Source organism: Rhinolophus sinicus, chromosome 14, assembly GCF_057876585.1.
Source record: "Rhinolophus sinicus isolate RSI-liver-muscle chromosome 14, RSI-T2T, whole genome shotgun sequence".
Classification (NCBI taxonomy): domain Eukaryota; kingdom Metazoa; phylum Chordata; class Mammalia; order Chiroptera; family Rhinolophidae; genus Rhinolophus; species Rhinolophus sinicus.
The window spans coordinates 138296522-138321380 of NC_142514.1; the positions used below are offsets into that span (position 1 = coordinate 138296522).

General features: G+C 50.3%; 2 non-coding genes across 2 annotated transcripts; one reads left to right on the forward strand and one right to left on the reverse strand.

Moving 5' to 3' along the window:
- The first annotated feature begins 3382 nt into the window (after positions 1-3382).
- On the forward strand, positions 3383-3454 carry TRNAP-UGG (transfer RNA proline (anticodon UGG)). The gene has a single exon. It is a non-coding gene; the product is annotated as a tRNA-Pro (tRNA).
- A 215-nt stretch (positions 3455-3669) lies between these two features.
- TRNAP-AGG (transfer RNA proline (anticodon AGG)) lies at positions 3670-3741 on the reverse strand. The gene has a single exon. It is a non-coding gene; the product is annotated as a tRNA-Pro (tRNA).
- Between the last annotated feature and the right edge of the window lie 21118 nt (positions 3742-24859).

The following is a 24859-nucleotide window of genomic DNA, read 5'->3' on the forward strand; positions in this document are numbered from 1 at the left end:
AGCCTGGCAAGTGTCCAGATTGGGGGTCTCCCTGAGACTCTGCCCTGAAGATACTCTTAGAGTGGGGGTTCGGGGGGGGTCAACCTGGGCCAGGGTGGTGGCTCCACGTGGGCCATGGGGAGGTAACCTCAGTTATTGGAGCGCAGTACCTCCCCTCCTTTCCTTCCCTTTTGTGCAGGAGGTGGGAAAAAAGGCAGGCACAGGGAGGGGTGGCTGGAGGCAACATGACCCCTTGGTGCCCAGGCAGTCAGGAGCTGACTTGATAGGGACAGTATAATCCCAGCCTGCTCCAGGCTCTAGCAGCCTGAAGGTCAAGCCCCAGGACTCTGTCTTCATCTTAGATTGAGGGCGGTGGTGGCTACTTAGTTACACATACCCAAAGGCATTATTGGAAACTCAGGTCAGTGAGGTGGCCATCCATGTAGGCCAGGGGAGAGAATGTAGTGGTCTGAGCTGGGCAGTGGTCGGAGGGTAGTGACATCTGTCATTATCTCCTAATGGCACCTACGTATCCTACAAAGGAGAAAAACCAAGATCATCCAGCAGCAAGTCAGGGGTGTAGCGGGGTCCTGAGACCAGGCAGAGCTCTGTCCTTGGCCCCTCAGCTGGGGCCTTTGTGTCTGAGACCTCCTGCCCAGGTTTGCCTGACTTCATGGGATGCCCTGTCACTTCCCCCATCCTGTGTGGGTTGGTAGCACAGCAGCAGCCTCTGTGGGGCTCCAGGCCCGACCCACCTCCAGCCCCTCCCTTCCAGGCTCCAAGAAGTCTGAAACCCTGGGGACTCCCAGTCTGGGCTGGCCAGCTGGAGTGGCCTGGGCCTGTCAGTCCTCTGTAGGTTGGGACACTGGGAAGGTTGAGCCCCCAACATCAAGCTTGCATATGCTGGAGCCGGGGTGGAGCCAGAAGGATCCTTAGTAGTCATTTGGGGCATCGGAGAGGAAAAGGTCCCAGAAAGGGCCCTGTCTTGCCCAAGGACACACAGTGGGCAATTCTGTAAAGGATGTAGTTCTCATATCGGTCCTCACTCCAACCTTCCCTGCAGGGCTGTGAGGGAGGCAGGGCTCATGATCCCCAGTTTATAAAAAGAGAACTGAACTTCGAGAGAGGCAGTGATTGGCCCAAAGACACACAGTGACACATGCTGTATGTGAACCCAGGTCTGCCTCATTTTTTTCCCCCCCGAAGTCCTTCCCCGTTCCCATTCTCTCTCTTACTCCAGTAATTGGTCACACACTCTGCTTTCAAGGGGCTCCCTGTCCAGAGTGGCCAAGGTACAAGTGCATGTGAAGGAGAGCAATACAAAAGAGGGAGGAGATGAAGTAGACTGTGGCCTGCAGGAAGTGGCCTTTCCAGAATGGTTTGAATGAGGGGAACTAGAGAAGGAGTCCTTAAGGTGTGTGTGAGGAGAAAAGGCTGGAGGAAGGAAGCAGTGAATGAACCAGAGTGACAGCACATGTGCCTCACAGAAGGGAGGGGAAAGCAGTTTTTGAAGGCTGTAATACGGTGGAAAGAGCTCTTGATCCCAGATCAGACAGACCCAGATACTAATAAAGTCCCAGAAGGAGATGCCGGGTCTCCTTACCCTGAATCTTCAGCCCCTAGCAGTGGGTCTGGCATTAGGAGTCAGTTGAATAAATGACCCCGATTTCCACAAATTACTAGATAACTGCCCTTGGGCAAATCACTCCAAGTTCGTGGCCTCAGCTTCCTTATCTGTGAAATGGGGAGAACGATAAAACACCCTTGGCTGTTGAATTAAGTGAGAAAATATCTGTAAAATGCCTTATATTGTGTTTGGCACATGGTAAGGTGCTTAATATCTTAAGATAGTTCTACCTTTCTTCATTCACTCCTTCTCATGTGCAACTTAAAAGTGCTTTAAAAACCACGAAGTTGTTGGCCCACTCTGCGAGCCCTTCTCAAGTGTTCAGACAGGAATGTACATAAAATGGAAGCCTTGCTGGGACAGGCTGAAGTAATGTCATTTTCAGAAGCGGCAAAACGTAGCAGAGCCAGGAGTTATTTGGGGGTTAGTGACTCAGGGACATATGAATGTCGGGAACTGCCCTTTTCTTTATAATTTGTTTCCACACAATTTCAGATATTTCCTGGGGAAAAAATATGAATATAAATATGATGTAAACATGTACATGGATCTGGGGGAAAAGCAAGGCAGACAGTTAGAGATGCCTGACACCTGAATTTCAATCCCAGCTTTGCCACTTACAGCTGTGTGACCTTAAGCAAGACATTGAAACTCTCCAATCTCTGTCCTCACCAATAAATCGGGGATAATATTTCTTACTTTGAGGAGTTCTTGTTATTGTTATAATAATAATCATTGTTATTATTACTATTATTATTGAGCAAGGACTGTTCTATACCCTGAGGTCAGAGAGAGGACCCCGGTTTGGCACGTGCCCCACAGATCTTCAGGGCTGGGACTGGAGCTGGCTAAAGAGAACAAAGGACTCCAGCGAGGCTGGGGTTGCCCCTGAGCTGAGAGGAAGAATGAAAGGTAATCTGAAGGTGTATATTTGGGGGTGATGTTCATTAATGGCAAAACAAAACAAAAGAGAAAACAAAATCGGAAGAGTTGGGCAGAGGGCTTGATTCCGGCACCAGGCCACCGCATCCACCCGCCTTGCAGTCAGTGCACAGGTGCTGTTACTTAAGTCTCCCGTTCTCCTGCCTCGGTCTTTCCCTTGGCGACGGTGCCACTGTGTCTTCATGGTTTTAAAGCGGCGGAAGGCCTCAGTCACGGCCCTTGCCCATAAGAACCACCGCCTGGCACTCGGCTGCAGAGCTAAGGCCGCGCTCGCCCCACCCTCGCCCACCCCGGGACACCCTCCCCTCGGCTCCCACCTTGCCCTCCCGCCCGCAACATGCACCCTTTGCTCTGCCCTGGACTGACACCTCCTATTTAGGGATTGATGGCACTGTGTCAAACATTCTGCCTGAATGGATTAGGCACATGCTGTATGCCAGGCCTAGGGCTGGGCGCTGGGGGCAAAGTGAAAACCACCCCAGGCCGGACGCCCCGGCAGGAGGCGGGAAGCGCACGTTAGAGCGCCCGGGTCAGGGAACGGGTCCCTCCCGGAGATCGAAGCTGGACTCGTACCTAGGAGAGGAGAGGGAGGGGGCAAAGAGCGTTTCCAGGCTGGACGAGGCGCACAATATTCCTGAGAGCAAATCGGGAGGACACTGGCTGCCCTAAATCTCTGCGTGATTCTGCAGACAGATTATGGGCCAGTGTGCAGGCAGGGATGCGCTCATTTCTATCCACAGAATTCGCTTCTCACCTGACCGCTGTGCGCAAGCGCACGCGCATGCTCAAATAGAACATTTACTCTTAAGATCCACAAAAGAATCTTGCGCAGCTGGCTCGTTGGTCTAGGGGTATGATTCTCGGTTTGGGTCCGAGAGGTCCCGGGTTCAAATCCCGGACGAGCCCCTCTTTTTCCAACTTTAATACTACACTGCATTCGTAGGTTGGTAATCTGGTTTCGGGAAATATGGAGTGAAACTTGATACAGTTTGAAAATACCGAAGCGTTCGATTGAAAACAAGTGCGTGAATTTGTCCCCAGACTACCATTTTTCTTAAGAACTCTTTCAGGTCGAGAAATGTTTAGAAATCGGACATCGGGAACAACAGGGAGAAAAAGTAGGGCTCGTCCGGGATTTGAACCCGGGACCTCTCGCACCCTAAGCGAGAATCATACCCCTAGACCAACGAGCCACTGTTCTTAGAGTTCTTGGGTTTTCTAAGTACAGTGGGCAGCACTCTAGGTCCTGCGCAGTTCATTTTCAGGTTTTGTCCCGTCGGTCGTCCGTGCCTTTTAACCAGCTTCCAGTTAACCATTAGGTATCTGCTGGGTCGCACCCAGGACGCCGAGACCCGCTCTTTTACAGGCGCGCTCTGGGTCCGGTCGCGAAGACAAAGTCTGCTTAGTCCGCCGAGCACTAGGGAAATGTGCAAGTCTGCAGACGCGAAACTGCGGGTTTGCACCGCACCCCGGAGCTGGCGTTGGAACTCCGCGGGGCTGCTTTCCAGGGCTGGGGGCGGCAGGGTAGGGCCGAGACCGTAGGGATCCTTGCTGAGTCCGCACGGAGCTCCCTACTCCCTGGGTCTCACTAACACCGTCAGCATCAGCACCGCCGTTATTGCGCAGCCTGGAGCTCCTCCGGGTTCCCGGACGTCTGACTTTATGGGAAGATAACACGACGTCGCGCGCTTTGGCCAGAAATTTCGGTCAGGGCTGGGTCAGATGTATGGATTCCTTCGTTTAGATCCCGAACTTGGGCCGAATTCGCCAACTCTGGTTCCGACGCACCCGGTGGGCCTCCTAGCATGTGGGGTGCCAGGCCCCTCTTCCCTCCCTTCGCCTCTGCGTTCGCGGGCCATTTGTCTCCCCAGTGCCCCTGGAAAATACAGCCAGTGTGTTTGGGCTGCCCACTTGGTGAATTGGGGGTAACAAGACCTGCCCTCTGTCACTGCGGAAGAGAGGGAGGGAGGAGGAGCTGGGATCTCCCCACGATCGCACACATGCCCTGGAGAGTGAAAGGTTAGTAGGTGTGCTAGCCCGCAGCTCGCAGGCTACCTTCCAGGGGTTCAGCCAGTTCCAGCCAATTTCAATTGCTTGTCTTTCCTCACACACACACCCTGCCTTCAAGATACAGAAATTGAGACAGCAAAGCCCGGGAGGGACTTTTTCCTAGTGGTCCTCAAACCCCTTACATCTGTGCCCTGTATCTTCAGTTGCTGAGGGAGCCTCACACTTCCTTATTCCCAGGTCTGAGGATGTGCAGACAGGAAGAAATACCCTCAAGTCGGTCTGCTGGAAACATTTATAAAGCTTCTTTCACTCCACAACACGTGTTTACTGGCGCCTGCTCTGCCCAGCCTTGGGCTGGGCCCTGGGGACACTGATGAGTCAGGCCTGCCTCCAGAACCCCCTGCCCAGTGGTGGCCACACTGGCTGTGCCCTCTGCCTAGCCCAGGGCTGTGGGCTGGTCTGCAGGACCTCAGTCTGGGCCGGATTGGCTGTGGTTGCTGCTAAACGAGGCTGTGGCCTGGACACACACCCAGGACCTCACCTCCTCTGCCCAGGCCCTCCGCACTCCCAGAAAGACCTTCTTCATGCACAGTTCACACTTGCTTCAAACCCTGCAGGGGCTCCCAACAGTTCTGGGAATAATGGTGGAGCTCTTTACCTGCCACTATGAGTCTTCTGAGGCCTGACTTTCCCCCTCTCATCTCTCAACAGGCCCTGCTCACTCCACCTTGAATACCCCAGGCCATGGTTCCATTCAAAGCTGCTCATTCTATCAAGAATGCACCCAGCTTCCTGTAAATTCCCAGCCTTGCCCTTTCTGCTCCAGCACCATCTCCTCAAGGCAGACCTGAACTGGGTCAGGGCCTCTTCTGATGCCCCAGCTCCTGGATTCCCTGTTACCCTGATTGCCTGACCCCTAGACACATCTGTTCCTCCACCAGCTGGGATGGGGGTGGGGCCCTTTGAGGAAGGGCAGTGGCCATGTCAGCACAGGGCCAGGCGCAGATAACCTGTGGAGAAGTGTTTGTTGAATGAGTGGCATTTTGTCTCTCTCCAGAAGCTGAAACTAAAGAAAAATATTACAATAGCTCAAAGCCTGATGTGAATCAGAGGTTCAAGGTTTGTTTACGCTCTCAATTGACAAAAAAAATGCTTCTGAGCCATGAAACTTCTGAGGGGAGTTCTCTGGCCCCTCTGCCAGAGCTGGGATCCTTGGAGATGACCTCACGAGACAGAGGGTGGCAGGGCAGGAGGGGCCCAGTAGGTGAGTCGACAACTTTCCAACCAAAAGGGCTTCTCAGAGGCCTCAGCATGAAGTGAGTAAGGCCCAAGAATGTCTTAGGAAGGCCAGAGCAGAGGCCAGATCATGACAGACAGCAGTAGGTGAACTGTGGGTGCATCTCCCCAGAGTTTGAAGAAAGGAAAGGGGCCAGGGTGTATGTGTGGAGGGGTGGGGGGTAAGGGGGTGTCTTTGTGTTTGCTGAGCCAGAAAGTAGGCTATTAGACCTGTCAGGCCTGAAGACCACTATTCCAGGCGAGTCTGGGATGCCGACTAGGCTCTCTGAGTAGATGGTGTGATATATTTAGGCCACACTAGCTGTTCTCATTCTACTCTGGGGAAGACCCAAGACTTCACAGATGCAGGGCTGTTATTGATACGATGCGCTTGACAGTGGCTGGAGAAGTGGCCAGGACCTGGCCAAGTAGGGAATCGTGGAGATTCTTGGTCCTTGGAGAAGAAGGGAAGGGGCAGGGAGAAAGGGAGGAGGGGAGAGGGCAGTCTCTTCACACACTCTCATTTATCCTGTCCCTTCAGCAGACAGCCTTTATGGGAGCCTGGGGGAGGCACGCAGAGTGATACGCTGATTCCTAAGGGGCTGTGTCCAGCTAGGGCGCTGGTACTCCTGAGAGGAGACAATGAGCTGATGAGCCATGAACCGGGAGAGAATGGAAAGGAGGGAAGGAGAGCCGGGAGCTGGAGGTGAGAGGGAGGAAGGGCAGGGAGAATGAAAACCCAGCCTGTTGGTGGTTTCTTCTTTTTTTAAGAGCCACAAGCTGAGATCAAAGGTGATATTTTTACAGCAACTGAAATAGAAAACCACCGGGCACACAGTGGGAGGTGAACGGCCGGAACACAGGCCCCTTTATGCAGCCTGTGGCCACAGCAAGCACACTGCCCTCTGTGGAGTGCCATGGGGTGTGGGGGACAGTGGGGCCTCAATATTCCCAACTGAGGTTCAAGAAAGATGTGACGGGGATGAACTACAGCCCTTGATGTTAGGAAAAGAGAGGGACAACAGTGAAGGATGGTGGTGAGCACCTGGTACCTGACACCGTCCATCAAGACCACGCTCCTCATTCACACTTCGGTTGTCAGAGCTGTGCCAGGCTTGGTTTCATCCTCACAGAGCCCTGCGAAGAAGGATTATCGTCTGTTTTATGAAGGAGGAAGCCTAGGTTCGAGGGAAAGATGTTTGGTCAAGTCCCACAGGGAGCTGGGAGCAAATTCAGAACTAGAAACCTCGGGCTCCTGGTCCAACATCCTTTCTGCTCTCTGTAATCTCTCACTACTCACACGCCGAATTATTTACGAGTATTACGTTTCTGCTATTACTGGTCCTAGCTGGCCCTGGCAGAACAGGTGGGCCCACTCAGGTCTACTGGAGCAGTGGTTGTCAAAGTGTGATCACTGGACAAGCCGCAGCCGCCTCCCCTGGGACTATGCTGGAAATGCAAATTCTCAGGCCCAGCCCAGAGACTCACTGAACCAGAAATGCTGGGAGTGGACCCAGCCCTCCATAGTTTAATGAACTCTCCAGGTGATTCTGATACACACTAAACCTGAGAATCACTATACTGCTTTACCTCAGTTTCCACATCTGTACTTCAGGGGGAATTATAACACTGTCTCACAAGGTTGTACCCAATATCAGCTAACAGGTGTGATGAGCACGCACCCTGTGCCACGCATCCTTCTAAGCCCTTTACCAATATAACTAATTTAACTTCACAACTCTATGAGACAGGAATTAACATTATCCTCACTTCACAGATGAGGAAATGAAGGCACAGAGAGGTAAAGTAACTTGCCCAGGGGTCACACAGCTAGCAAGTGGCAGAGTTCTAGAATCCAAGCTCTGAACAGCTAACCAACGGAAAGCCCCCAGCAGAGGGTCTGGCCCCCAGAATGTGTTTCGGGCATGGCTGAGGATGTGATGGTGGCAATTAGTATTACTTCACCTGAATCTGAGACAATAATTCCCATTTTGTAAATGTGAAATCTGCTGCCTTGTTAAGATCAAGGAGTGAGTTAGTTACAAAGGCAGCCTCAGTGTCTGAAACCCCAGGCAGCCTACAGGTCCGCTTTGAGACCACAATAAACCATCTTGGTCTTCTGAAAAGATCCCAGTTTTCTGTAGGATAGAATGTGGGCTCTGACAGAGGTGAGCTGGAACCCTGGTTTGGCCACTCAGGGGGCTGCGTGATCTTGGACAAATTGCCTCACCTCTCTGAACCTCCTTTTCCTTATGTGTAAAGTGGATAATGACAGTCTTCACCTTGTAGGATTCCTGTGAGGGTTGGAAAAGATGACATTTTTGCCCAGCTCTGAGCGTGCACAGAGCAGGCTGTCAACAAGCACCTTGCCTCCCTCTCTCCTCCTCCTCGTTGCTACCTCGGTGGAAAGACCAGCTCTGGACCCAGAAAAGGTTTGAAAGAAGAAATAAGTTTCCAAATGATCAAAATGCATTTCTCCTCCAGCTTTTCCTGCTTTTCCCCCATATCTCCTTGAAATAGCACCTCCAGCGGGGTTTCTGGGGTGAAACACTGGTACCTGCTGTATACAAGTTGGGAATTAAGTAACCTATAACGAGAAGAGGTGTTCTCTGCTCCACCACCACTGGCCAGGCTCTGCAATCAGCTCGAGCATCTGAGCATCCGCCTGCCTTGAGGCAGTTGGGCCTGGACATCTGAAGCTCGTTAGCTGCCTGCTCCCAGGGGGCTGAGCCTGCTTGGTGAGAATTATTCCAGACAGAGCCACAGAGGATGGAGCAAACAAAGACCAGGTGAGGTGTGGCCACAATGGAGGGGGGGGGGGGTGAGCATAGTCTCCTGGAGCAGCCTCTGGGGACCCCTGGAGAGCAGAAGAGGCTGGGAGAAAGCAACAGAGCCTGGGCCACCTCCAGCCCTGCCTGGGCTCCCTGACTATGCAAACTGGTGCTGGGGGGTGGGTAGGAATCTCTTTCCCTCTTTGGGCCTCAGTTTTCCCATGTGTGCATTGGAGGAGGGGCAACCAAGGCACACCCTGGGGGCCTTCCAGCCCTGACATTGTGGGGCCCCAGCCTGACCTAGAATTCTCTGAGGTTTAGCTCAGTGCTGGTGGCAGGTGAGTGATGAATGGTGGGTGGGGAGATAATTCAGGGATGGAGCGCCATGACCCCTCCCATGTGCCTGGACATCAGAGGGGAGCTGGGAGGGGAAGAGCAGAAGGTGATGCCACATTTCAGAATAGTCAGATATGTGTCCTCTCGGTGCCCATAGGTGGAAGAGACAGTGTCCCTCCCAGAGACATGGGCTCCAGGTGGGCGAATGGTGGGGAGCAAGGCACTCTTCCCCTTCTAGACCCATCACTCCACTCTGCTGTCCAGATAGGCCACAGCTAACTTTCACTTAGCAATTGTTATTGGCTCCTTATTTTATGGCAGACCCTGTTCTAAACACTGTAGACATATTACAATCATTTAACCTTTTCACTGGGTGGCAGGTCCTGGGTGATTGACCAGCCTGGAGTTTGGCCGTCATCTGGCCAGTTCTGACATTGACCTTTCTCAAGACACCCAGAGAGGTCAGACAGGCTGGCCCCAACCATGTCACTCAAGATCAAGGCCTCCTCCCAACACTATTATAACCGATACCAGGCAGTCTCCCTTTCCACTGACAGGAGGGCTCTTGTCCCCTCCCCACTCTCCTTCCCTCCCGGGAGCCGAGTCTCTGGGAAGCTGTTGTCTGTTGGGCCTGGAATCTGAGCAGAGGGGCGAGGAGGCTAGTGCAGAGGGTTGTGGGCAGACCTTTGTGAAGCGTATGAACCATCTCCACTCGGAGCAGAGAGGCCCTCTGGGGGGACTGGTAGGGGCTCGTCCCTCAGACGTCAGTTCTTACCTTCTGGGCAGCGCTGGCCGTGCACACGGCCAAGTGGGCTTCTCTGGACCTCAGCTTTTCTTGGCCTCACTTCTGGGTTGCTGGGTCTTTCTTTGGATGGTTAACACCTGTGATGACCAGGCCAGAGAGCTGTGCCCTGAGCCATGGAGCCTTTTGATTCATTCACTTCTCACAGGGCAACCTGATTACAGGTATTTCTAAGAACGGCCCCGAGAGAGGTGGGGACCTGCCCAAGTTCACACAGCCAGTCAGGACTGAGACAACCTGGATTCCCACACAAGCCTCAGCGAACTCGTTTATCACTTTCAAATATGTAAAATGAATGACATAACTTCAGAAAAATTAGAAAATAGAGATAAGCAAAAGCAAAAAGAAATATACCTTTGGTTTGTTTCTCAGAGAAACTTGCATTGCGCTTCCCCATCCCTTCTCTCCTGGGCCTCAGCCGTGCTCCCCTCAGCACCAGCTATAATCAATACCTCACCTTCTTTTGCCAACAGCTTTTCCCTGAGGGATAAGCCTTCGCAGCAGACCCTAGAAGACAGCTTTAGACCAGATTCTGGAAAGGCCTGGCGTCTCTTCCGGAACAGCAGAGCTCCGCACCAATGGAAGTGTTCAAGTGCAGAATATAGCAGGAATTCTTCTGGCCAGGAGTCTAGAGCCACATCCCGTCCTCCCTGGTCTGTGGGTCGACTGTACGACCTTGGGCCAGTCCCTGCCCTCTTGGTTTCTTCTTTAAAATCAAGACTTGGACTTGACCAAATCGTTTCCCCACAGCCTACCTCAACCTGTCGGCTTCTCTTGGGCAAGGACCATGCCTTCTCCTCTTAAATGGACCATAGAATTTAGTATCAGAGGGCAGGGTTCAAGGTCCCCAAGGCCATCATTCCTTAGCTGTGTGACCATGGTCAGGGCATCACACCACTCTGTGCTCTGCTACCTCATGGAAAGGCACAGATCAGAGTCCTCACCCTCTGTGTGTCTCAGGGATGCCACAGATCCCATGGGCAGTGGCCCTTTAAGGCCTCTGGATGACACAGAGTGGGGTGCTCTATTGGGCTATTTACCTGAGGGTGCCCCCTGCCTGCCCAGTGCCTGGCTCCATCCTGGCTCAGGTGTCTGGCCCAGGCTTGTAGATGGAGCCACTGCCTGCCCCAGGGCTCACACAGCTCTGGCAAGAGGAGCGTGTGGACCCTGGACCCAGCCCACCATATGAGGTGTCAGTAACACTGCCCAGAGGGCCTCGGGGCCCATGACATCATGAACGGCAATTTCCATGTTGGAGCTCACAGAGCTAAGGCCATTTTAAAAAATAGTACTGCCTTTTTTCTTTTCTTTCTTTTTCCATTTTGGCTAAGGCATGGAATGTGAAAGCTGCTAAATTACTGCAGGAAGGAGTAGAGGCTGGGTTCATAGGCTGACTCTGCTTTCTGGGGTCCTAAAAGCAATGGCAAACACAGGAAGTCTGCCCCCTGCTTCTTCATGCTCACTTTGACCCTATTCCAGGCTCCCCTAACAGAACCAGGGGGAGGGGCCACGATGGCCTGCCTCAGGTTCCCACATGACCTCTCTGAACCTCAGCTTGCCATCTGTTAGGGACTGGATGTTTGTGTCCCCCACCCCCACCCCAAATTCATAGATTGAAGCCCTACCCTCCATTGTGATGGTATTTGGGGGTGGAGCTTTGGGGATGTGCTTAGGTTTAGATGGGTCATGAGGGTGAGGCCCCTGCAATGGGATTAGTGTCTTTATAAGAAGAGGAAGAGAGGCCAGAGCTCTCGCCCTCTGTCTTTCTCTGTTTGTGAGTGTACAAAGAGGTCATGTGAGCACAGAGTGAGATGGCGGCTGTCTGCGAGCTGGGAAGAGGACTCACACCAAGAACTGATCTTGATCTGGGACTTCCCAGCCTCCAGAACTGTGAGAAATGAAGGTCTGTTGTTTAAGCCACCCAGTCTATGGTATTTTGTTATAGTATCCTACGTGGACTAAGGTACATCTATGAAACAGGCATAAAAACCCCTTCCCTGACTAATGATGATTAGAATAAAATGTAATAATAGCTAACCATTCATTTAGTCATGCATTCATTCAACCAGTATTTATGAAACACCTTCTATGTAACAAGCCGGCACTACTGAGGTCTGACAATTAAGTTTGCAAATTGTTGCAACGATGTTGCTAATTTTTTTGATGTCAGAGGGATTATTCATTATGAATTTGTACCAACTGGACAAACAGTTAACCAAGTTTACCATTTGGAAGTGCTGAAAAGGCTGCATGAAAAAGTTAGACAACCTGAACTTTTTGCCAACGATTCATGGCTCTTGCATCACGACAATGCACCAGCTCACACGGCACTGTCTGTGAGGGAGTTTTTAGCCAGTAAACAAATAACGGTATTGAAACACCTTCCCTATTCACCTGATCTGGCCCCCAATGACTTCTTTCTTCAACCGAAGATAAAGGAAATATTGAAAGGAAGACATGTTGATGACATTCAGGACATCAAGGGTAATACAATGAGAGCTCTAATGGCCATTTCAGAAAAAGAGTTCCAAAATTGCTTTGAAGGGTGGACTAGACACTGGCGTCGGTGCATAGCTTCCCAAGGGGAGTACTTCGAAGGTGACCATAATGATATTCAGCGATGAGGTATTTGGCACTTTTTCTAGGATGAATTCGTGAACTTAATTATCTGATCTTGTATTCTAGGAGCTGGCGTATAGCAGTGAGCAAAGCAGACAAAAATCCCTGCCCTCACTGAGCATTTTAGTAGGGGAAGACAGATAGTAACCAGATAAAGAAGTGAAGGATACATTGTGTCCCATGGATGATGATAAGTCCAACGAGGAAAAGTCCACCTGGAGGGAGGAAAGAGTGCCAGCAGGGAGGGGCCTGTTTGCACTTTTAAATAGGGTGGTCAGCATCCCTGAGAAGGTGGCCTTTGGGGTTACTGAAGGAGGTGATAGGAGGCCATGTGGTCACTTGGGGGAAGGGCATCCCCAGCTATGAAAGGACACTGATTATGGTAGGAAGCAGGGTACAAGTTGGAAATGTGTGTGTCTTCTGTGCCTTAAAACATTCCGGGCAAGGACAGGCTCTGAACAGTTAAGGGCAGATGGTACAGTCGCATCTTACCTGTTAGACTCAATGTTAACAGGCCTTTGCTAAATAACCCTTTTGTGTCAGGCACCAGAGAATGCCAGAGGGTGCCAGAGAGAGCTCAGATTTGCTCCTGACTGAGAAGACTGGGGGGCAAAGACCTGGGCTCTAGTCCTGGCTCTGCCACTGGCTGACAGTGTGATATTAGATAAGGCACTGCCCTTTCTGGGTCTCAGTTTCCCCGTCTTTAACATAAGATACCTGGTGTTTGCCAGGGGCTGAGAGTAGGGGAAAAGGAGACGTGACTTGTATTGGGTGTGGCATTAGTTTTTGGTGTGATAAAACTGTTCTGGAATTAGAAAGTAGTGATGGTTGGTTGCACAACTTCGTGAATATGCTAAAATTCACTGAATAGTGCACTTAAAAAAAAAAAACTAGAAAAAGAAAAAAGGTGGTTGGTTGGACACGATGATCTCTAAAAGAAGGAATACTGATATCGTTTTGTGACTACAAGACCCCAGGGCCTGGATTCAGCATTTACCTGTTATCTCATCATCTCTTGGGTTCCTTCCAGTTCAGGCTTCCTGTGATTCATACCCACAATAAGAATATGAATGGTGTTCATATTGCAATCACACATCAATAAGTCCAACTCGAGTCCCTCCTTCAGGCCCACAGCTGATATGCGACTGTTCTAGGAGCTGGGGTATAGCAGTGAGCAAAGCAGACTAGTGCAGAGACTGAGAAAGAAATCAGAGGGAAATGCAGTCTCTCCCTGCAGGAGCTCAGAGCCTACGGAAGAAATCAGAACTGCACACTGAACCAAGGAGGTTATTTTCTTTAGTACCAGCTCCTTCCTTTTCTTTTCTTGTACAGGAAAGAACCAAAAAATACAAGGCTGGCCCACAACCATGGAACCCTACAGGGGGCGCTGGGAGTTAATTCATTTATGCATTGGGGCTATTGGCTGGGTTTTCAGGATATGACAGTGGGCAAGTGAGACCCAGCCCTGCCCTTAGGAAGGGAGACAGACTTTAAAATGATCAAGCACATAATTAAGAATTTCTCTCATTGTGATGTCGATCTGTGCAGTGGAGGAAAAGCACACGATGTATTATTAAATGGCTTAACAAGAACACTGGCATGGCTTGAGCTGAGATCTGAGAGAGGGGAGGGGCGGGGAGGAACAAAGAAGGGGTGTGGAGGTGTTGGTGATGGCTGTACATGTCTGTAGAGGAAGGACAGTGTGGGTGAAGAGCAGAGATATGGAGGCAGCTGCAGCAGAAACAGGCCAGGCCCAACCATGCAGGGCCTTAGAAGCTGAGGGCCATAAGTATCTTCCTCCTGTTGTCCCTGCTCACTCTCGGACAATAAACTATACAGCTACCTTTCTTACAGGCCACCACGTTAAAGGGTTTGTCCTAAGAACAACCACTATTCCAGGACGGCCTGATCATCACTCCCTCCCTCCCAGCCTTCAAGCCTGCTGCTCTGCACGTCCGGGAGCAAGGGCCTGCCAGCCTGAGCGGCCTCCGTGGTTATTTGAGCTGGATGATGTGCGAAGAGCCCTGCTTGGCAGGCCCTGGCCATCCGGCCCCCCTCTCCTCCTCCCAGGCAGACCCTGCTCCCCCCATGCCAACTTCCCCCTCTTCAATATCTGGAGGTGAGAGCTTTTCCACCAGGTCTCAGGCCAAGCATGGTTCTTGGCTCCAGGTTCCGTAATCCGGTTTCCGGCGGTCCCCACCCTCGGCTACTCCCTGAGGACCGGCTCCAGTTCTCAGCCGCAGCCTCACGCTCTTTCCACTCTTTTTTTAAAAAATTTTTGTCTCTTTATTTGCCTCTCTGTGTGACTCTCTCCCTCTGCTGGGCTTCTCTATCTTGCCCTCTTCTCTTTATGCCTCTTTTCTCTAGGGTAACTTGGCATTATGAGAAAAGCTTGTGCTTTAGGACAGATGGAACGGGGATCAAATCCTAGCTCTGTCACCTGTTGTGTGTACGATCCTGGGCAAATGTACCCACCTGAGCCAACTGAGGGTTCTCTGAAATGATCCGATACTGCTAATTCTTGTTTTTCTGGGAGGTGTGAGCTGAGATGAAATTCATGAGGTGCTTCCTGGGAAACAGTAGGTGCTCAACACATGGTATAATAGTTTCATCTTCCCTTCCTTTTGCAACGTCTTCTCTCTGACCTTCTGCATGTTTTGCTCACTTAATTATTATACAAAGCGAGAAACAAAAACCCTCCCACCAGACCCCACTACCTTGCTCTCTCAGCACAGCCCACCACACCCAGACTTGAGTGGAGCCAACAGCGGCACCACGGTGTGTTTGTACAGCCTGCTCACTGCTAGCCCTGTGGCTGGGAGGCGTGGCTGGGAGGCGTGGCTGGGTGTCATGGCTGGGCCTGCCTGCCATGGGGCTCCCTAGGGGGACATGGGAGGTGTCTTCTGAGCTTCGCTGTGATGCAAGCACCAGAGTCTTTTGTGTTTTCCACCACCTGAAGGACAAGGGAGACAGCCTTTCAACATCACCCCCTGACCTACAGACTTCTTGTTATCCCCCCACATCACACCTGCAATTCCCAGCCTCTGAGCCATCAGTTATGCCTCTTACCCCACCTGAAACACCTTTCTGCTCCCTTTCTCTCATTTTGGGCCTTACACAAGCTCTGGGGCTTGGACATAACAGAGGAAGACAAGAATTTGTCCAGAGTAATATACTGTGCTATTTTTAAAAGCCAAAATAAAATAGCTTGCCTGATCTTACAGTTGATCTGGAATTGAAACGCAGGTCTGCAACTCCAAATTTCTCGTTTGTTCTCCTCCCTCTGCCACACTACCTGTTATACAATCGTGACTATGTGGACCCTACTGTGACTTACTTCGTGGATGTCACTTAAAAGGTAATTGTGTAGACAAACCCATACATTTATGGTCAACTGATTTTTGACAAGGGAGCCAAGACAATTCAATAGAGAAACAATAGTCTTTTCAATAAATGATGCGGGGACAACTGGCTATCCACATGCAAAAGAATGAAGTTGGATAGCTACCTCGTACAATATACAAAGATTAGGTCAAAATGGGTCAAAGACTTAAACGTAAGAGCTAAATCTAGAAAGGAAACTCTTAAAAGAACACATAGGTGTACATTTTTATAGCCTTGGATCACACAATGATTTCTTAGATTTGACACCAAAAAGCACAAGCAACCAAAGGAAAAAAATAGACAAATTAGACTTCATAAAAATTTAAAACTTTGTGCTTCAAAGGACATTATCAAGAAAGTGAAAAGATAACCCACATAATGGGAGACAAATATTTGCAAATAATGTATCTGGTAAGGATTTGTATCCTAGTATCCAGTGTATATAAAGAACTCCTGCAACTCAACAATAATAAAACAGATAAGCCATTTTTAACGGGCAAACGATTTAAACAAACATTTCTCCAAAGGAGATATACAAATGGCCAATAAACACATGAAAAGATTCTTAACATCATTAGTTACTAAGGAAATGCAAATCACAACCACAATGAGATACCACTTCACACCCGCTAGGATGGCCAAAAAAATGAAAGACAGAAAATAGCCAATGCTGGTGAGGTTGTAGAAAAATTGAAACCTTAATACATTACTGATAGAAATGTAAAATGGTGCAGCAACTGTGGAAAACAGTTTGACAATTCCCCAAAAGTCATATAGAGTTACCATATGATCCACTAATTCTATTCCTCGTTATATACGCAAGAAAATAGAAACCATATATTTCATACAAAACCTGTATATGAATATTTATAGCAGCATTATTCATAACAGCCCAAAAGTGGAAACAACCCAAATATCCAACAACTGATAAATGGATAAACACAATGGGGTATAGCCATACAATAGAATATTATCCAGTTATAACAAGAAATGAAGAAGTACTGATACCTGCTACAACATGGATGAACTTGAAAATGAACTTGAAATATCCAGAATAGAAAAATCCACAGAGACAAAAAGGAAATTAGCAGTTGCTAGGCCCTGAGGCAGTGGAAGGAATGGGAATGATAGGTACGGATTTTTTTTGGGGGGCGGGGGGTGATGGAAATGTTCTGAAAATAGAAAGTGGTGATGGTTGCACAAATTTGGGAATACACTAAAAATCACTGAACTGTACACTTAATGGCATGTAAATTATATCTCAATTTTTTTTTCGTAGTAAAAAAGTAGTGTAGATCTAGAGGGGGTCTTATAGAATATTGACCCAACATCCCCCACCCTACATTAAAGATGGGAAAATTAGAGCCCACAGAGGAGACAAATCTCATAGGAAATTTGAAACAAAGCAAGGATAGAATCTAGAGCTATATCTGCCCTTCTCTCCCCCGCCCGGATCGATAGTTCCTAGAGGACAAGAACATTTATTAATCTTGTCCCTCCTATAACAATAGCACAGGATTTGGCACATTGCAGAGTAATAGTCAGGATGGCTCCAGTTGAATAGGAGACTAAACAGAGACCCGATTCCAGTGATTCCCAAGGAACTCACTGGCCCCCATAACCGGGAGGGTCAAGTGTGTGCTCAGGCTCGCAAATGACCTCCCCCAGCTCCCTGCCTGTTTCTTTTCTTCCTTCCTCATTCTCTTGGTCTTCCTCATATGGCAGGCAATATGGCTGCCAGAAGCTCGCGGAGCACACCTTTAGAGTTTGCATTCCAAAGTGGAGCTAACGGCCTTCTCCCAGAATCCATGTGTGCAAGCTGAGAGAAACAGCTCTCTTTGGTTCTGTTGGGTCATAGTACGTGGCTAGGAAGGTGGAATTCTCTGAAAGTCTAGGCCTTCTGGCAGGGTACTCGGCTCTGTAATTGGCAGCCCCACCAGAACCTCAGAAAGTGGGGGCCATGGAAGGGGAGGGGTGCTTTTACCATCAGAAGTGGGAAGGAGACTGGGCAGGCAAAAACTCAGCCATCCACTCCTCTAAGGGCCACTGTGGGATGATCTAAGCTAGCCAGGGAAGAGATCTAGAGTGACCTGGGGTATAAGTCCCAGCTTTTCACTTTCTGGATGTGTACAGGTGGGCAAGGGCCCCGCCCCCAGCCTCTGTTTTCTGGACTGCAAAGTGAGAGCAGTAGCTCCCAGTCCATTGAAATTGTAAAGTACAGACAGAGAGCATAGACTGATAGCCCAGAGCCTGGCACAAGGTAGGGGCTGTGCTAAGCGCAGTTATTATCGTTGCTGTTGATGCTTTGGGTGGATTGACGTTCCAGTCAGGAGCTGGGGATTCTGAGTAAATGCTTCAGACAATGGGGCTTCCCAAGGCCCAGATCCCTGAGGAAGTGGCAGTGAGGGTCACCATTCCTCTCTGGGTGAGGATTGTCTGAGGTGTCATATCTGTGGGGTGTGACTCAGGGTCAGCCCAAAAATGTCCCAATCTGCTGGTGACCTTGTCCTAGTGACCTAACTTTTCTGAGTTCAACCCATGACTGCTTAGGGCTCCTCCTCATCTAAGGCTACTATGAACTCAACAAATATCACCTCATTTTATAAAAGGATCAAGTAGCACTCGCTGCAGATTTGAGCTCCGCTCTTTGCAAGGTCCTGTATAGGTACAGGACTCACAGATGACTTTGACCTGGCCCTGCTGGATGAATAGACATGGTCACCTAATGAGGGGAGCTCAATCACTGACTCACTGTGTGATCTTGGGCAAGTCACCACCCAGCTCTGGAGCTCCCTTTTGCCCCATGTGTGAGGGAAGGAGTTAACCACGAGGCTGACAGCCTGTGACCAGGCCCACAGCTCCATCTGGTCCCAACAAGGTGGCTGGGGAGCCCATCCCCCATACCTCAGCCTCAGAGTCTAGTAACATCATCTCCAACCCTGTTTCCTCGGCAACTGGGGTGCTGGCCGAATTTCCCCAGGGGCCCGGACCGTCTGGATTTCCTTACACATAACTGTACTTCATCCACATTTTCACAATTAAATTGTCAGTTTGGGTTAAGTGTTGTCTGCTGACGCCTGTCAACCTTTCTCTGGCTCCCCTCACTCTTCACCCGGAGCAGGTAAGTGAGACTGTCCTGGCCAGCCCGTCAGTGCTGTGGAAAGAGGCTAGGATGTGAGTGGGAGGCAGGAGGTCTGGGTTCCAGCCCAGTTCTGCCATATATCTGCTGTGTGGTCTTGGGTATGTCCCTTCTCCTCTCTGGGCCTATGTTTCCCCATGTTAAAAATAGGACTAACCATCTCTGCCTCCCTCCCAAAGCAGCTGCAAGTCTCAAAGGAGCCCATAAACTGTGGCAAAACTTGGAAAATTGTACAGCTCAGCTCAGGGGCCAGGATGGTTCATAAAATGAGCAGGCAGACCTGGAGAGGGACTTCTCTGAGTTCCCATCAGATAAACGGTTGAGGTTAGTGCCCCCTCTGGTCTATCTTGCATCCCTCTGACTGTAGATCTGGCCTCGGTCTTCTCCTCTGGCCTCCCTCACAGCCTGTTCCTAGACTGAAAAAGGCAAAAAAGGTGCTCTTCCCTACAGGACCTGGCCTGAAGAGAGAGTGGAGGTACTAGGCTGGAGGGGCAGGAGCCCTTCTTCCCCTGACGGCTGTGCCCACACTGAGCGGCCAGGCTCTCCCTCCCCACTCTGGGCCTAAGCCACTCACTCCCAGCCCAACGTTCCCCTCTCAGGTTCCCAGGAATTTTGTCTCCCCTCCGGTCGCAATCTCCCCCCAGATCTGCCCAGACTTGAATCCCACACCCAACCTCATCCTTCTCACTTCAGACCTCCTCCATGTCCCTCTTGGCAAAGCCCACACTCCTTAGCCCAGCATGCAGGGCCCTCTCTGGTTGGCACGGCCTGTCCTACCCCGTCATTTTCCCTCCTGTCACCCTCAATGCCAGCAGCACCGAGCCCCCCATGGACCCTTTCTGGAAACCAAACTTCTCCCTCTTGTCTTTGCTTAAGCTGTTCCTGCTGCTGGAAGTGGCTTCCTTCATCCCCAGCCACCTGACAACTCCTCTCCCACCTGCACATTATTTATAGAGACATGAATGCTAAATGCAAATGACCTCACCATCTGGAATTATTTATGTACCTGGAAGAAAAGGAACTAACCTTTATCAAGGGCTGATTACATGCAGAGCATTTTACATATATCATCTCCTTAAGCCCCATAGCAACCCTAGGTGGTAAATTTCACTACCCCTATTTTTCAGTTGAGAAGACTGAGGCTCAGAGACAGGAAGTGTCTTTTCCAAGGCTATACAGAGGTGGGGTTGGGGTTGAAACCCCAAACTGTGTGATCTCAGAACCCATACTTGTTTTAGGCCCTGATGGAAACACTTCCCTTAAGATTATGATTGTGGCCAGCGTTCCATATACGTACGTGGACTTGCTGCTAATGGAGGTTGTGCTGCTTTGCCAGGGACCATTGTGATGTACCCAAGGCTATCATATAGCAGAAGGGACCCAGGAAGAGAGTCATGGCCACTGGGGGAGTCATAGGTCTTTGCTCTAGATGGAAGAGGACAGAACCATCTCGTAATGGAAGAGGCTGTCCTGGAGGGAGTGCACTCCCTTCCCTGGGAGTATGTGAGCAGAGGCTGGGTTAGGACATTTGGCAACTTTGGAGCAACCACTGTTCTTTGGCCCTGATGGAGGCCCAGGGATGCAGCATGGGTGAGACAGCCAATTGCTGACCATATTGCTCCCAGAGCAGTGGCGACATTTACAGGCTCTCTGGTGGCCAGAACTTCAGGGCTATGACAGGGAGAATGGCCAGATTCTGAAATGACCTTAGACAAATGCATATTTTTAGCTTTTTCACTATTTAAGCCTAGCTGCTTCAAGTATCTCTTGCTATGCAACAAACCACGTCAAAACATAGTGTCTGACCAGTTCTGCTTATCTCACTGGGCTTGCTCACGTGGCTGCATTTGACTGGTGGGTCAGCCAGGCTGGGTTCTGCTTGGACAGATGGAACAGCTGAGCCTCTCTTGATTTGGCCTCAGAACCTCTCTCTGCACTGGCCTCTTATTGTTTAGTAGTCCAGCCTGGGCTTCTGACGTGCAGCTGGGCTGGGCTCCAAGCGGGTGAGAGCAGAGGCTGCAAGGACCCTAAGGCCTGGACTTCAGAACATGACAGCTTCACTTCTGTCACATGCATTGTCCAGATCAAGGGGTGGGGACATAGACTTTACCTCTGAATGGAGTCACATTTCAAATGGGTGTGTGTGTCCTGGGATGCAAGGAATTGGTGTCATTGAAAAGCTACCTTATTGGTCTTCCCAGAAAGAGTTCAGATCAGTGACAAATTTATCTTTTCTCTCAGCCTCAGTTTCTCTCTGTGTGCAAGGGGGACACTGGGTGTGGTTGGTCTCTGGCCCAGTGTGTGTACAGGGTGAGACCCAGGTGCAGAAACACTAACTGTATCGTATTAGAGAAGCGGAAGCCCAACCATAGAAGGAACTGCCAACCTAGACACAAGTGCCCCAGTGGCCCACTGTTTCCCATTCATCCCATTCTAGTAATAGGCACTACCACCCCCTAGCCATTCCCAGGGGCCCCTCCCCATGGCAATAACATCTGTCAATCAAAAGGAGGGCATGTGACTCAAGCAGGCCAATCAGCTGCCTTCCCTGGGACTGATACAAAGACCCAGGAAGACCCAAGTTTTCATTTGCCTGGAATTCTGAACTGCGGCTATTGGTGGCTACATACCAAGGGGAAGCAAGGAGGCCCACATCAGCTCAAAGAGAGGAGCAAGGAACAGAAAAGTACACTGGCCCCCAAGCCCTGGTGAATACAGTTCTTCCTTCAGGTTACCAGCCACCCCAGTTTTTCCTCCAACTGCATGAGCCAATAGGTTTCCCATATGTGTAAGCTACTTGGCCTTTGGTTTCTCTTTTGGAGTTGAAAGAGGCCTCAGAAACACAAACATTGTCTTCTGAGCAGCCACCACCACAACTAAACAATTGAGAGTTGAAAGCCGACTTTCAGAAGTGACGCCCTCAGTAGACATGATGGGTGGCGTTTTGTTATGTGCACCCAAGAAAGAAAGCTCTCGGCTGACCCTGGCCCTCTAGCCTGCTTCCTGAACCTTGTAAAACAATAGTTGCTCCTCCGAGGGAACTGCAGAGGATGAGAACATAACTCAGTGGGCAGCGGCTCATTAGCCCACGTCACTGGGTTTGCAGCCAGGCTCTAGCGCTCACTATGAGGTCTTGCAGAAGTCACCAGATAGGCCTGGGCTCCAGTGCCCATCTACAGAGCCAAGCCTGTCTTGCCCACAGGTACAGAAATGGCCAGGTACCCAGTAGGTGCTTGATCAACAATATTATTAGGTTAGTGCAAAAGTTATTGTGCTTGAAAAGGTTAAAAATAATGGCAAAAACCGCAATTACTTTTGCACCGAACTATACTTCTTTCCTTCAATGTTATCTCCCAGTAACCATGGGAGGGAGTGGGTTAGTGGTTTTTCCACTTTGCAGATGATGAAACCAAGGGTCACAGAGGCTGGGTGGCTTACCCAGGGTTATACATTGGGTAAGTGAAGGAGGAGAATCTGAGACCCAGACCCAGGTGCTCTGATGACATGCCTGCTGCTATTTGGTCCCTCTTCCCCCTTGCCTGGAAGCTCTGGCCTCACGAGGAACACCTAGGTCAGAGGATAACTGGGTTGGGCTACTCTGCCCAGACTCCCTGTGCACCTGTCTCCCCAGGAAGGCCTTTCTAAAAAGCACCCCGGTGCTGGAAACAGCACCCTTCAGTCTCATTGTGTCCTCTACACTCATGTTATCCTATGACACAGGTAAAGATCAAGGGGACCTAAAACCTGCCTTCTGGAGCCAAAAAAGCCCTTGGAGGTAATCTAGGTCAACCCTCTCCCTTACAGATGGGGTGACTGGGGCTCAAAGAAGGCAACACAATTACCTGCTATCACACAGCAAACTACTGATGGGGCCGAGGAGCATAACCAGGTCACCCAACCACCCACCCAGGGCTCCTGGAAACAGCTGACTCACCCTCACCCATCTCCACCAAGGCCTCGGCCCCAAAGCAGGGAAGCTGAGGTGGGTGGAGGGGTCAGTAGAGGTCAGCACAGCAAATGGAGCGGTGGCTTCCCCCACCCCCATATCCTTTCAACCTGGGTGACCCCCTGGGCAGGTAATGGAAAGGGGTGTGCCCCTGACCAACAGCAGTGAGGCAGGGGCTGAGAAACCTGCTGACAGGAAGCCCCCAGCACATCTGGACAATCAGATAACCAGAATCACTGAGGGTATCCTAGGAGAAGGAACATATACTAGTGTCCACAGCAACAGCAGCCAAGAACATGCCTACCCTGCCCGGGTCAGAGCCTCTTTCTTCTGAAGGGGAGTTTGCCACCCATGTGAACGGCACAGGTTTGACACACAACAGCCCCTGAGGAGACCCTGAGGAGAAGGAAGGAGGACAAACAGGGAAGGGGGATGTTCAGTTGGTTCTAGAGATTAAAAAGATTCTTCTCACAAGTGTCTCAGCAAATCCTAGAGTGTCTGAGGTGGTAAAGTACTCCCCCTTATACAAATGGGGAGACTGAGGTGCAAGGAGGGGCACACCCTTGCCCCAGGTGTCCCTTGACTCTCAATCCAAGGTTTTACCATCACTTCCTTGTGCCCACCTCCCTGCCCAGGGCAGGGTTTTTCTATCCCTACCTGATGCCTGGGTCTTCGTTCTGAAGACAGAGCTGAGTAGCTGAGAGTGACCAGGGAGGGTCAGAGATGGATTTCACTGAGTCCTGGGATCTTCTCCTGGCTTCCATCAACTCCTGAAGATGATGGAAAGTCACCATCCTTCTCCCATCTGTTTCATTCGGGGTCAGCAGCTATCATGCACTTGGAGCCAGAAAGATCTGGGTTTAAATATCAGCTCCAACACTTGCCAGCTCCTCCCTATTGAGCTTCTCCATCTATGAAATGCAGATATTAATCCCCATCTTGGAGAACATAGAGGATTTGATGGGACGGTATTATCCCCATTTACGGATGAGGAAACAAAGGCTTCAGGGAGTTTAAGCAACTTGCTCAAGATCACACAGCTAAAAAAAAAAAAAAAAAAAAAAGGGGCAAAATTGGTATTGGAACCCAAGTCTGTGTGACTCCAAATTGTTTTCTGTGTCTACTCTAGCTGGGAGCCAGAGTAGATTTCTGGCCGAAGGATTGCTTATGCAAATGTGTGGAGGCAACTGATTTAGCTCCTCAAGGGAGCAGAGAGCTACACCTAAAGGAGAGTGCATCCCAGTTGGACAAAGCCCACCTGGAATGCCTCTGGCTGTGGTGGTCAGAGTGCCTTGGGGTGGAAGAGCTAAGGACACACTTGACCCCTGGAGGCCTTTGCTCCCAGCCTCTTAGGAGAAGCAAGTTTGTCTCACCCATCCCTTCTTAGATGCCCCATCCAAAGCGCCGCTACCTTCACACAGCTTTTATAACCTCTGGCTTCCCACGGCTTTTATTGACCCTGGTGCCCTGGGAGAGTAGATGGGGGTGACCCAGCATCTGGTGACCCAGCATGTGTTCACAAGGACATTCCTGTGAGTGTGTGCAGGAGTAGATGTGCATTTGGTGTTGCACGCTTGGAAGCTGTGTGTGCATGGGAGCACATGAGTGCTTGTGCATGAACTAGTTGGGGGCAGTCATATGTTTGGCCACATCTTGAAGATGTCTATGGCTATTTTACTTGAATATGCTGCTTAGTGTGTGGTGGCATACAGTGTGCTCAAGTATCTCCTGAGTGTGTTTGTGACCATTTGTGGGGTGATACGTTCCAGACTTGTGTGCAAGGGGGACTGATTGTCTATGTGGGGAGAGTATTTGTATGGCTGAGAGCCTGCAGCGGGCTCTGTGAGTGCAGATGTGCATGTTGTATGTGGAGGTGCAACCTATGGGTGCCACTTCATGGGCAGCTGCTAAGAATGGGGAAAAGAGTGCTGGGTGGTTTTGGAGACCTGACACAAGCCCCTGTTCATTAAGTGTATATTTCGCCTTCTACCAATGAACTAGATTATCCTTGGGATTGAGGCTCCTGAGA